Below are 12,899 nucleotides of genomic sequence, written 5' to 3'. Positions count from 1 at the left end.
ATGTACTTTGTGGCTACTGGGATGGTGGGAGAATTAAAGTCCACTTTGAACCCATGGCAAATCTGTACTACAAACTGTTTGTATTCCACTGGGCCAGACAAGAAAAAAAAGAATCCACGCCTTCCTCACAAGACTCACCAATCTGGTGAGCACATGCACCTTCACAGAAGCAACAGTGAAAATACAAGTGCAAGTCAAATCAAATCAAATTGCAAAGCTTTATTCGACGGCATGTCATAAAAGCGAGTATACACTATAAATACTACAAAATGGAATTCATTTTTCTTTTTTTTGTTTAAAAACTCATTAAACCATGGTGCTGTCGATTACAAAAATAAAAAAATTTAAGCAACAGTGGATTAAAACAATTCAGAAAAAAAAACATAGGGGCAGATTTATGAGCCCCTTGCGCCTCATTTACGCCGCCGTTGCGTCACTTTTGTGACGCAGCGGCGGCGCAAATCCTGCGCCATGCTGCGGGGTATTTACAACGTGACACATCTGGGAGATGCGTCACATTGTAAAGCCCAGCGCCAGCAGTAGGCGTACCTGTGCAGGGGGGGCGTTCCGTCGCAGAACGCCTCCTAAAAGTGGCTGAGTGAAATCTACAAGATTTCACTCAGTCGATTTTGAGCCCATGCTGCGTCAAAACCCTGCGCCTGCTTGAGGCAGGCGTAAGTATTGATGCAGCATTGTAATGATAGGGCACCCCCGAGCCTTGCTGGAGCTGCGTCGCGCTTGCGACGCAACTCCAGCAATGCGCCGCCTTTCCGACAGGAGATGCGTCACGCATCTGCCCATCCGAGTGCCACGGTGCGCTGCATTGTAAATGCGGCGCATCAATGGTGGTGCACGGGTGGGCAGATGCGTCGCAACTCTTCTGGCGCATCTCTGCTGATTAGCAGAGATGCGCCAGACGTCATAAATCTGCCCCATAATTTTAAGAGTTAATGATACATTATTCGATGTCATAAAGTTCATTGGCTAGTTTCTGGAGGCTATAAAGTGCGGGTGCGTATAATCCAAGCCCACCCTAAACATTTTGCGACAGCAATTGCCATACAGGGTGTGCAATCTGATTTAAGTATTCTTAAAGCCTCTGTGTACCTACGTGTCCCCAGATTTATACACACTGGTTTTAGCCACTTGCGACGAGGGCTAGTGTACAGGGGACATACAAACAGCAGATGGCCTATATCCTCAGTCAGATCTTTACAACAATGACAATTGATGTCCCGAGTAGATGACCATTTATGGGTGAGCGCTTTTACAGGAAGAGTCCCAATTCTGAACTGGAAATACAGTTTTCTATCATGGGGCCTTTCTATGATATCCCAATAAGCCTCACAAGATGGTAGGGGTTTGATGTCAAGAAAGCGATCCGTTAGCTTAGCATTTGAACCAAAACTATGGGCAGACATCAAGATCATATTCCAATACATTTTTTTCAGAGTTAACTTTGATGGGAAACTTGAACCATTTGGGTCAACCCATAGGTGGTCTAGTTCCAACTTTGTTAACAAACCCCTTATTTCCTTAAGCCATAGAATGGAATGGAAACAATCTGCCCTGATGATATCCTTCAGGGCAGTAGCATAGTGGGCTAGTTCGGGAGTTGTCATAATCCGTCTCCAGTAAAGTAGGGGACGTAGCCGTGTTAAATCCTCTATTTTTTTCCTGCCAAGATCGTATGCAAGCGGAACGGTGGGGGTACTTTGGGGAACCCCAACTAAACAGTGTATAAACTTGTTCTCTGACAATGTTAATTGTTTCAAGTTAGTGAAACCCCACAGTTCCGAACCGTACAAAGAGGCACTTATGACCTTCATGTTGTAGATTTCTAGGGCAGGAGTTATAGGCTTGGTTAAAGAAGATTTATGCTTAGAAGCAATTACACCCGCGAACTGATGAAATTTTAAAACAGCCATATCAATGTGACTTTTCCAGCTCATGTTACTCTGGAGAGATATTCCTAAGTACGTGAATGCCTCAACCTGTTCCAATGGGGTACCATTAAAATTAATTACACCTTTGAATGTTTTCCGCTGATTCAGGGACATGAACTTGGTTTTGGAGGTGTTTATCTCAAGTCCACGCGTTTGACAGAAATCTCCATTCGCGTTTATTGCCTTCTGGAGCCCACTCGGAGTCCGGGATTCTATCAGCGTGTCGTCCGCAAACATGAGGACTGGCACGCGAGCCCCTGCTAATACCGGGGCATCCGTGGGGGAACAACTAAGGTGATCTACTATACCGTTGATGTATAAAGAAAACAACGTGGGTGCCAAAACACACCCCTGTCGGACACCCTGTGTCCCCCACCTAATTCTTGCGAAGTTGTTCTCATGCAAGTGGACAAGAAGCGTTAACAGTTCCGGCGCCATCCCTGCTTCAGCGAGAACCCTCCAAAGTTTGGAACGGGGGACTAAATCAAAGGCTGATTTCAGGTCTACAAAGACCACATAAAGTGTCCCATTGGTCAAGGTCACGTTCATCCAATAATGTGCTAAAAAATAAAAAACCTGATCAACAGAACTAGTACAGGGTCGAAAACCAGCTTGATATGGGGACAAAATATCATTTTCTTCTACCCAAGATTGCAGATTATTTTGCACTAGTCGACCTATGAGTTTTTGGGCTGAGCCTATAAGACTGATAGGTCTATAATTACTGGGTAGTGATTTGTCACCCTTTTTAAAAACCGGAATTATTTCCGCACCTTTCCATGAGATGGGGATAGGCGCACCCTTAGCCACAGAATTAGCTAACCATTCAAAATACTGACACCAAGATGATCTGTCACTTAAAAACACATCGGCTGGAATGCCATCCATTCCTGGGGCTCTACCCCCAGTCACGCAGTCTAGTGCTAGGTTGACATCTTTGGTCGTAAATAGCTGACTTTGATAGAAGATAGTGGGGGGAAGTGAACACTCTCCTTCAGGTGGATTACAGGCATATTGTGGTCTAAACAAATCAACCCACTGGTGTTTGGCAACATTATTTTGGGGTGGTTGGGCTATCCCTCCTCTGTCCCACTTGACTATGGCCCAAAATTGCTTTTGATCTTTAGCTACACAAGCAGATTTCAGATCACGCCACTGTTCCTCATGCCACTGTTTCTTGGCCACTTTCTGTGTGTGCCTGTATATCTCTCTAGCCTTTCTCACACCTGGAATATTTCTAGTTCTAAGTTCAGCACTAAGGTTCTGGCGGGCAACTTTGCAAGCTTTATTGTACCATCCCGCCTCAGATATTTTTATTTTATTGGCCTTATCTGCTTTTATGGTCTTCTTAAAGAACCCTTGAAGTTTAATAAAGAAGTGGGCGTGAGCCTCAAGCATAGCTTGGGGAAAATTTTGATTGGCAGATTGAATGTTTATGTTAGCCACTTCATCTATCACCACTTTTTTAAGAACCTCCAACTTCTCTGGGTTCTCAATAAATCTGCCCCATTTAACGTGGCGCATATTATTCGAGGCTACAATATCCAAGGTGATTCCCCCCCCCCCCCAATTCAGGTTCTCTAAACCCCTTAAGTGCTTGGAATTCCATGCAGAGAGGGTTATGGTCACTTTACACCCTAGATTTTATGGTCATATCAATCAACCTATGCCATTCTCTAATATCCACCAGGAAATAATCTATGCGACTGGAGGACCTACCATTATCGTATGTTTTTACTCCCAGTCGATCAGACGGGGTACGCCCATTGGCTGCTCTGAGCCCTCTCTCTAAACATAAAGCTTTAAGTTGAATAGCTACTGCTGACCATCTTTTAACTACGGGAAATTCCAACTGAGGGACGCCCCATTTACTATCCTCCTCAGCTGCAAGAAATTGGTCCTCATATCCAAGTGGCTCAAATGTAGTATTAACATCACCTCCCACAATATTAGAAAGCTGGGTTGGAAGTGCTTCAAGCTGGAGGTCAAGAGCAGTGATTACATCGGATGTTTGTCCCCCAACCATCCCTCTAGCATAAATGTTATAAATTGCCACTCCATGGCCAGAGGCCCATGTGATATTCACTGACAAAATGTCATTTAGTAGAGAGCTATGTTGCTTAATTTTGCAGCATAGTGATTGGCGGATCCAAATTATCAAGCCCCCTGATGGCCGACCTTTGTTTTTTTTGATAGCTGGTACCTGAAAATTAAGGAACCCCAAACGATGTACTGGAACCAATGACCAGGATTCCTGAAAAAGGATGATGTCGAACTGGTCAACAAAACTACCCCATTCAGGAGACGTTAACTTATTACCGATTCCAGCAAGGTTCCAGGAAAGAAAAGTCAACCCTGCCTCGACTGCTGAGAAGCAAGAGGGGTCTTGTATTGTTAACAAACTTTCAATCTCGCCCTCCGTCTCAGACTCATGCTCAACATTAATAAATGAGCTACCGAGTGGCTCTATTGTTAATACCTCAGATCCTAGACTATCACATTTATCCAAAGGGTTAGAGCAAATCGGTTGGGCTAGGTCAGTTTTCTCAGTCTGTCTCTCTAGGTGGTTGGACACTCCCTTCATTTCTGGTTGGGGGATAAGATCATCATTACATGAGATTAATCTCTGCACTACAGGAGCACACAGTCTATCAAACTTGGCTTGGTTCTTTTTCTCCAGTCTACCTTCCCTTTCAAGTCAATCACAGTCATTCAGATCAGACAAGACCCCAAACCTATTTTCCAAGCTGATTCCCCAATCCCTATTTTAGTCACTCCTACCCCATTTGTTAGAGACAGGAATCCGCTTTGATCTTAATCTCATCGGATTCACTTCACTTCCTCCCTTACGATAGAAATATTCTAGCGTTAGTGGAATTATAGCGGTACCCCTTCGTTGTGGGGGGAATATATTTACCAGGACGTTAGGGAGTACTCCTGAACTTGAGAAATTGAGAACTATGCAGTCTCCCGCAAACTTTTTCGGGTTATTCCCTAACTATGCTACTCTTCTTGCCATGATAATTTCCCCTGCTAATTGTTGTTTGCCCCAAGGAGACATCTTCATATTATTTAACATCCAATGCAACGATTTACTAATCAAAGAGGATGTAGATTCCACTTTGCCAGGCGACAGGGTGGGTGCATTAGCAAGGACTAATACGAGGGGGAAAGCCTCGACGATACATTGGAATGGGTCTCTCTCTTGATGCGATGCAGTAGATCTTAATGGAGGATCTTCTTTAACTACATTCTGACCATCCTTACCTACTATGGGTTGAATGAGGGTAGGGTTCAATGTCACATTTTCTTCATCCCCTGCCCCACACCTAGGGTGCTCCACATTTGGTGCGGCTCTACTTAACACCAGGGTTGATATATAGTGCAAGTCATTTGTGGATGTGTGTTGTCAAAACTAAGGGAAGAGATCCCTCAGGAACCTGGAAAATCAGTACAGGATAACCATATGCTGGGAAGCTGAAAGGAATTGTTGTGGGCATCGTATACGGAGGCGTCTCTGCACAAGCCTATCAAAAGCAAGGTGCAAACCTAGTTACACAAGGCAGGCCCAACAAAAACTAAAAGACATAGCTTCCCATCCAACAGCCCTTTGGCTACTGCGGCGGTACTATCCACCATCAAGGTGACTGCCCAGTAAAGGGGAAGAATTGCACATGCTGCTGGAAGATTAATCATTTTGTCAAAGTCTGCACTCGGCCTGCAGTCTGAAACCAACCCGATTAGCAGCAGTCAAGGTAGTCACTGACACTCCAAAAGGCAGTTAGGAAGGCAAAAAGTATGAGGATACAACAGACAGCATGGCACATACTGTGTATGCAGGGAGGCAGGTCTTCCCAGAGAACTTGGTGCCCCCACACTAACAGGTTGCTTACAGAAGACACAGCCACTAGACTCCAAGGGCCTGTTTATCACCAACATCTCTGATGACCATAAACAACCACGGCCAAAGTGTATGTCACCCAAAAGAACACCAGACTGTTACTGAGCTGCCAGACAGCTGAAAACCTCCAACCAGTACAGTTCACGCTCAGGGTGCATGCCACCAAGCTGGACGCAATCCTCGAGGACTTCCAAGAGCAGATAGAGCAGTCTGTCCATCTTTTCGCCCTGCGGCACAGGTAAGTAGCTTTTCACCTGAGGCCAAAAGTGGAAGCTGAAGTAAAGAAATTAGAACAGGTGAACATATTTGAAAGTGTGGATATCCTCACATCTTGGGCATCCCATATTATTGCCATACGGAAACCTAACCAACCAGGGAAAATAAGGTTTGGCGACATGAGGCTCCCAAATTTAGCACTTAAAAGAGAAAGGGACATCACCCCGACAGTCAAGGATATGGTCAGAAAGCTGAGTGATTCAGTTCGTTCTCTAAAATGGACATCTGGTCTGGCTACCACCAAATTCAACAGGTCCGCAGATTTTGCTACAATAGTACAACTTTTTCTACACACATGGGCCTCTGGCATTAAGAATAACTTAATTTTGGAATATCCAGTGTGGCAGATGTTGTTCAAAATGTAATCCATGAGGTACTGTTGGGGCAGACTGGCACAGTTAAAAGAAGTGATGACATCATTTGCTTTGCCTTGGCTATTGAAGAATATCATGTGCAGCTGTGGAGGTGGTAAAAAGGCTTCGAGATTTTGGCCTCACCATGCTAAAGGAAAAATGTGAGTGTAGACAGGAATCCATCTTTTTGGATGCCAGTTCTCTGTAGAAGGTGTAGAACCCAATCCGACAAGGGAACAGAATGTCAAAACAGCTCGACATCTGTCTTTGAGGTGAGGAGTTTCCTCAGAATGGTGAACTACTGCAGATGATTCATCCAGGAACCGGCCTCCCTCACAAGGCCCTTGGGAGAACTCACTATGTAATCCAAACTGGGGCCCTGAAGTTAGGATCAGGAAAGAGCTTTACAGCGCACCAAAGAGGTCCTGTCAGCAGACACTACAACGGTCTACTTCAACCACTGAAGTTTCAGTAGACACTAGCCCAACTATGATGGGGCTGTACTCTTTGAACAACAAAAGTGCAGTGAGTGGACCCCAATTGCATAGACCAGTCGAGTTCTCACTCCACAGAGCAGCGATATAACAAATGAAATGAGAGGCCACAAACATCTACTGGGGGTGTCGCCATTTATACCTTTGAATGTGCATATTGACACCAAACCATTACTACCCATTTTTCAAGGGTCATATTTCAAGCTCCCACCCCACACTAAAAAATTAGTTCTCCAACTGCAGGAGTACCCCTTCAGGATGGGGGTACAAGTCAATCTCTCAGAACCCTGTGGACTATCTATCAAGAATCTCCTGAGCTGCAATGATGGAAGAAGAATGAGCAGCCCAGGTAACAGAAAAGTATGTTCGCTACCAGGCCATTACCCATCTCATTGGCCACTATCCAAGCAGCTTCCACATGAGATGACTGTCTGAGAATGGTCTTAAATGCACTAGAGACAGTGCAGTAGGGAACACTGCAATCGTACTGTTTGCAGTGGACACCCAGAAAATGTTGAAGTCACTGTACAATGTGTGTCACGTATTATCAGCTGCTCCGAAGTGTTGTCTGCTGAGGCGGCACTGCCTTGTCATGTCAATAAGTATGAGAGATCATGAAACTAGCTGGGACATGTGGGCTATCAGGACATTGTCAAAACCAAAAGCTCACTATGTAACAAGCTGTGGTTTCCCCATCTCAACAGGTCGGTGAAAATAGCAGTGGGGACTGCCACTGGTGTCATGTCTCTGGGAACCCAGGCCTGGTATTATTGCACAAGGTCCAAAATAACCATGGATATAGGCCAGCATCGATTTTGGCAGTATGCCAATGAATTGTTATAGATGGTGTTAGAAGGTGGTTCTGTCCATCTGAACCACCCAGATTTTTCGCTTTTTGAACGCCTAACTTTTGAGCTTTTATAGTGAGAGAGCCTCATAAGCTGGGACTCACCCACAGTGAACTCATAATGAAAGAGACTGCATGTGTATTTTACCGGTGTCTCCGTTGTGAGAGAAGGCCGATGCGCTGCAGCTGGAGTAAGGGGCACCAGACTAGTTACATGTAGACACTTGTGTACATGCGTGTGCACACGTGTAGGGGCTGCACAGGGGAGATTCCTGTTGTGCACAACCCAGAAGTAGGTTCTGATAGAATAGTGTGGCAGGAACTATGCAGAGTTGGGTGGTGACATGGAATAGGCTTTATACTATTGGAAGACACATGTAAGGGAAAGTAAGTGTACTTTACTGTTTTCACTGTAGGAACACTCCATTATTCTCCTATGAAGATGGGCACCACATGGGGTAGTTTCACTTTCCTAGGGCCTACAAATTCCAGCCATGCACCAAAGTACACTTTAAGTTGTGTAAAAAGAAGTATTCTGCTGAGTCAAAAACCAGATCTGTAATGCTTATGTGTCATTCAGAAATGGCATCATCCTTTGACGCAGCTCATAACCAGAGCCTGGCTGGATGTGACCATGCCAGGCTGGATTAATTGCCTTCCTCCCCAAGCTGTGGCATCAGAGGCCTAGCACTTCACTGCAAGCATTCCTAAGGGCGAAGGTCTCCTCTCCAGGAGGGAGAGAGGGGATGGAGCTGCAGGTTATCCATCAGCAGCTGTCACCCGGTGTCAGGACTATGTCTACTCCGGGCCCGGGCCATGAAGGCAGCAAGGGGGGAAGGGGACTTATACAGAGACCATGTGGCATAAGACCCCTGGACAATGCCATTTTGAACTATCCCAGAGGCCTGTGCAAAAAAGGAGGCGGCAGAGAGGTGATGTGTCACTGCAGCATAGGGCAGAAGTGCCTTCCTGACAGCCCCCTCAACATTCTTTTAGAAGGTCTTGCACAGGAAGAGGAGCTCTCTCTGGTGTGTGGTCTGCTGAGGAAGATTGGTGCTGGAGCCTGGCGCCATGGGCAGTTGGAAGGAGGAACCCCCTGACTGTCCCAGGACTCTGGACTGCGCCTTGGAGGGAGTCCAGGGACAGTGAGGAGAAGCCTGAGCCTCTGCACAGTGAGAAGGGAGGCCAGAAGGAGATCCAGGTGAAAGGCTGGTGCAGGGAGCCAGTGAAGGCAGCTCCCTGCTGAGTCCCCCTATTTGAGACCAGAAGGGCAGCGGAAAGTGCTCCCAGTGGCTAGGGCTGGCCACCAGCAAAAAGAGGCAGAAATTGTGGAAATCGGTCCCCTGGGAACTGAGATGTGCCCCCCAGAAGTTAGGCGACCTTTTACCTCTGCCCTGACCGATGACGAAGCGCGTGGGGCTCCGCCTCCGGTCTTGGATGTGCCCCCGGGGGGTGGGTCCGGTCCTGGGGGCTGCCCCAGAAGAAAGGGCCCTCGCCCCCAACGAAGAGAAAGTCGGGTAATGCCATTGTGCTCCCTGGTAAGATGCCCGGGGGTGCCAGGAGCCTACCCTGGGCCTCGAAGAAGCGGAAGCTGGTGAGCGCCATCTCGCTCCTCCTGAAGTGAGCCCCAGGGGCCCGGGACCCCCAACTCCAGGCACCGCCGAAGGTGAAGTTGGGGAGCGCGGTTGCTCTCCCTGTGAAGAGTTCTGGGACCCGGGACCAGTATGGAGGGAGGCAGAGGGAGTGCGGGTGCACTCCCCCGTGGCAGGAGGATGGCAGAGGGAGTGCCGTTGCACTCCCCTGAGGATCCACCAGTCAAGAGGCAGCCGCCGTGTCTGCACGGGCAGACCAGAATGAAGGGCCAGCTCCTGCAGCAGCAAGCAAGGGTGCTGGCCAGTCGGTGAGCTGGTGAGGGCAGCCGGGGTAGGCTACCCAGGAGGACAGGGTCACCGCCAAGTGAGTGACAAGGTGCAGTGGGAGCTCCAGAAGCAATGCAGACTCCCCCAACAGGAAGTTTAGAAGTCCCTACCCTAAGTCTCTGGGGACTCACAAGAAACAACCCCTCCAGGATTCAGCCAGGTTCTTAAACTCACTTTTGTTCTGCGGCTAGGTGGAAGTGTTTGGAACTGCACCAAGGTGTGAAGGGCTAAATGGGGGATTTCTGGAGGAAGGCATTCCCTAGAGGTGAAGAGCTGTAATGGCAAAAGAGGTGCACTTATCTGATGTTGTTTCTTTTGAGGGACTAGAAGTCACATGTAAATTGTGAAAGCATAGGCAAAGTTGAGTTATGTTGCTGGACATTCCTGCCAGGGTGTCTGGCTGTACATGCTTAATCCTGTGATTATAACGGTGGTGCCTTTTAGGGGCTTTAATTGCAATGCATTATCAATGCGACCAGATATTATAGGTAATGTCATTCTCAGTGATGCCTAGACATGTATTCTTTCTTCTGCATTAAGTGATGAACAACCCAGATTGTTGGCCACTGTGAGTCAGGGGTGTATACTGTATGGTCAGTATGAAATGTTCAGTCCGGTTTATGTGGCACTATGGCAGGTGTAACCATTTAAAATGCTTGTTGAGATAATGGCGTCGGTCGCCACTGAGATGGTGCCAGTGGGCAGGCCCCTCACTCCAGGTTATGTTCAATCTACTGCACTAGGGGACATGATGATGTGCATTCATGGGAGGGGTGGTACTAGACCCCCTCTCCCCCGTGGGAGGGGTGGGAATGTTATGAAATGTCACAAAGTAATTCCAACAGCTTATGTATATTTGTAAACTGTTAAATAGTATTGAGTAGTGTGTGTGTTTAATAAATGTACTCTTCCCTTTAGAAAGCAAAGTACATACTGGACAATCAATTATTGAGTGTTATTTCTGCGTACTTGTAAATGGCGATTACTAGCCCACACCACCTCCCTTGAGTAAGCCTTAGACTGCTCTGCAACGCTACCCTCTGAGAGTCAAGCGCTACAATGAGGTGTTTGGTTCCCAGTGAAGGACAAATATAGACATGTTATTTGTGCAGGCCTCAGAGATACTGCCTTGTTTTCCAAAAGATGGCTATTCAAAATGCACAGAAGGGGAGACAGAGTCCACTAAAGCTGCCAGTGAAGTGTTGCTGAAACTAGAAAAATCTTGGGCCACACATGGTGTACTGCCAGTTGTCTGAACAGATAATGGTCCCCCGATCCATGGGCAGGAACTGATGAACTACTCCAAACACTGAACATTATGCACTGCTGGCCCCAAGCGAAAGGGTGTTTGAGCATTTCATGAAGACATTGAACAAAGTAGTCCATGTCGTTCATACCTTCTCTCAGCTCCTAGAGTGGGTTATATACTCTTTTCTCTAGGAATCCTGGAAAACCCCCTCATGCAACAACTGGGCAAGTGCTAGGCCCAGTGAGCTGAAACTGAGTCATCAAAGATGCAATTCCCCATGATCCCATCTGGGTGCGGCATCCCAATGATGAAGGCAAAGTGTTGCAATGTTGCAGACAGAGGAATGCCTAAGCCAGAGACAACAGAAAAGACAGACCATCTGAGCTACACGTAGGGATGTCCTTCTTTTGAAGAATCACCACACGGGGAGAAAATTTTGATTACCTTCTGAACTCCACCATGGCGAATAACTCGTTGGCAGGGCACCATGGTTACCACGCAGAGAGGGAGCCAAAGTGGTCACCAGGAATGTGTAATTCTTTAAGAGATTCCAGGGGTTTGTGCCTGAGACCTTGGCACCAGGCCAAGAGATGCGGGAGAGTGTGTAGGATGGTGACCCTGATTGGAGTGATCATGACCCTGGTTCACACTCTGGATCTACCTCATCTTGGGAAGAGGTAGAGACGAGACCTCCTCAGGTGTCCAAGATTCAGCTGAGAATGAGGCAGCCAAAGAGCCACCAATGGTTGGGAGCCGGAGAAGCCATCCCCACTATCACTTGCAAGAAAACACTGCTCCATCCACCCGACTCCGAGCTATCCTGATGTGACCTGTGGAATCTGTGACTGTAAGGCGCAAGTTGCTGAAATAACAGCACAGTGTTGTATGCGTTTTGGAAACTGTATTTTGGAGGTGAATGCAATATCTGAGAGTAAACAGAGCGTTCCATGTGTGGAGGGCCACTCCAGTAGTTTCACCTCTATTTACCAGGGAGTTGGTATGGTCTTGAGAAGTGACGTGGAAAATTAACAAGGAGGCTGCCTGGTTCCAGTGGGCTTAGTTACGCAGCAGACGTGTGTACATCTTAATTGCCATCGAAATTCTGCGACTTCACATGGCCTAGGAACACAACTATTGCAGGACGTTGTGAACAACCCACAAAATCCTAGCATTGCTTGTTTTCACAATCATTTCCATAGATTTTCCTAAGCCCCTCTGTAAACATAAGTTGAGCCTTAAATCACTTTGGAAACGTCTGCAAACAGGGAGAAAAGTTGCCCAAGCATCCCCTTTTGGGGGGGTTGTGCTCTGTATGGAGTCTGCCTCCAAATTTTCGACTTGATTCTTTGAATGTGCAGTGCACTCCTGTAGTTTGTGACTTCGCATAAACTTAGACATGTAGCCTTATCAGAGAAACAAGTTTACGATTTGTAGTTTGACATTGAATTATTCTTTTTGTGAAGCAAGGTTCAATTTAAAACGTCGTCACATAATTATAGTCCTCTAGACCACGCCTTTTTTTTTTTACAAGAGCCACGTCTATCAAAAAATCCTCTGATGTGTTTCTAAGGCCATGCTTTGCTTAGAGGCCCATCACATATGTCGTCCCCTTGAAACCGTGGGTGAACACAGTTACTGACTCTTTATATCCAAGTTTTCTCTCGAGGGATTTCAGAGATTACACTGCAAGAAGAAAATCACTTGTTGAAAATGGGATTCTCAGGTATGTAATCTTTAATATATAAACTCGTGTTCGTGGAGAGGTGTTTTCAGGCACAGCTTCGTACTTGATTACTTTCTTTTCCTGAATGCTGAAAAAATAACTAAACTGATAGAGGACAGCATAAAAGATTCAGACAGGCACATTAAAATGCAGTTCGCTGTGCTGATTTTAAATGAAGTGGAAACCGCTGT

The 12,899-nt window shown here is 46.6% G+C and overlaps 1 protein-coding gene across 1 annotated transcript in view; it reads right to left on the bottom strand.

Moving 5' to 3' along the window:
- Positions 1-12,899, bottom strand: part of LOC146831362 (uncharacterized) — a 1,121,174-nt gene that overhangs the window by 62,891 nt on the left and 1,045,384 nt on the right. The window lies entirely within an intron of this gene.

The sequence above is a fragment of the Triturus cristatus genome, chromosome 5_1 (assembly GCF_964204655.1).
Source record: "Triturus cristatus chromosome 5_1, aTriCri1.1, whole genome shotgun sequence".
Lineage (NCBI taxonomy): Eukaryota > Metazoa > Chordata > Amphibia > Caudata > Salamandridae > Triturus > Triturus cristatus.
Note: the sequence above shows the minus strand (reverse complement) of the source record. Positions and strands in the feature narration are given on the sequence as shown.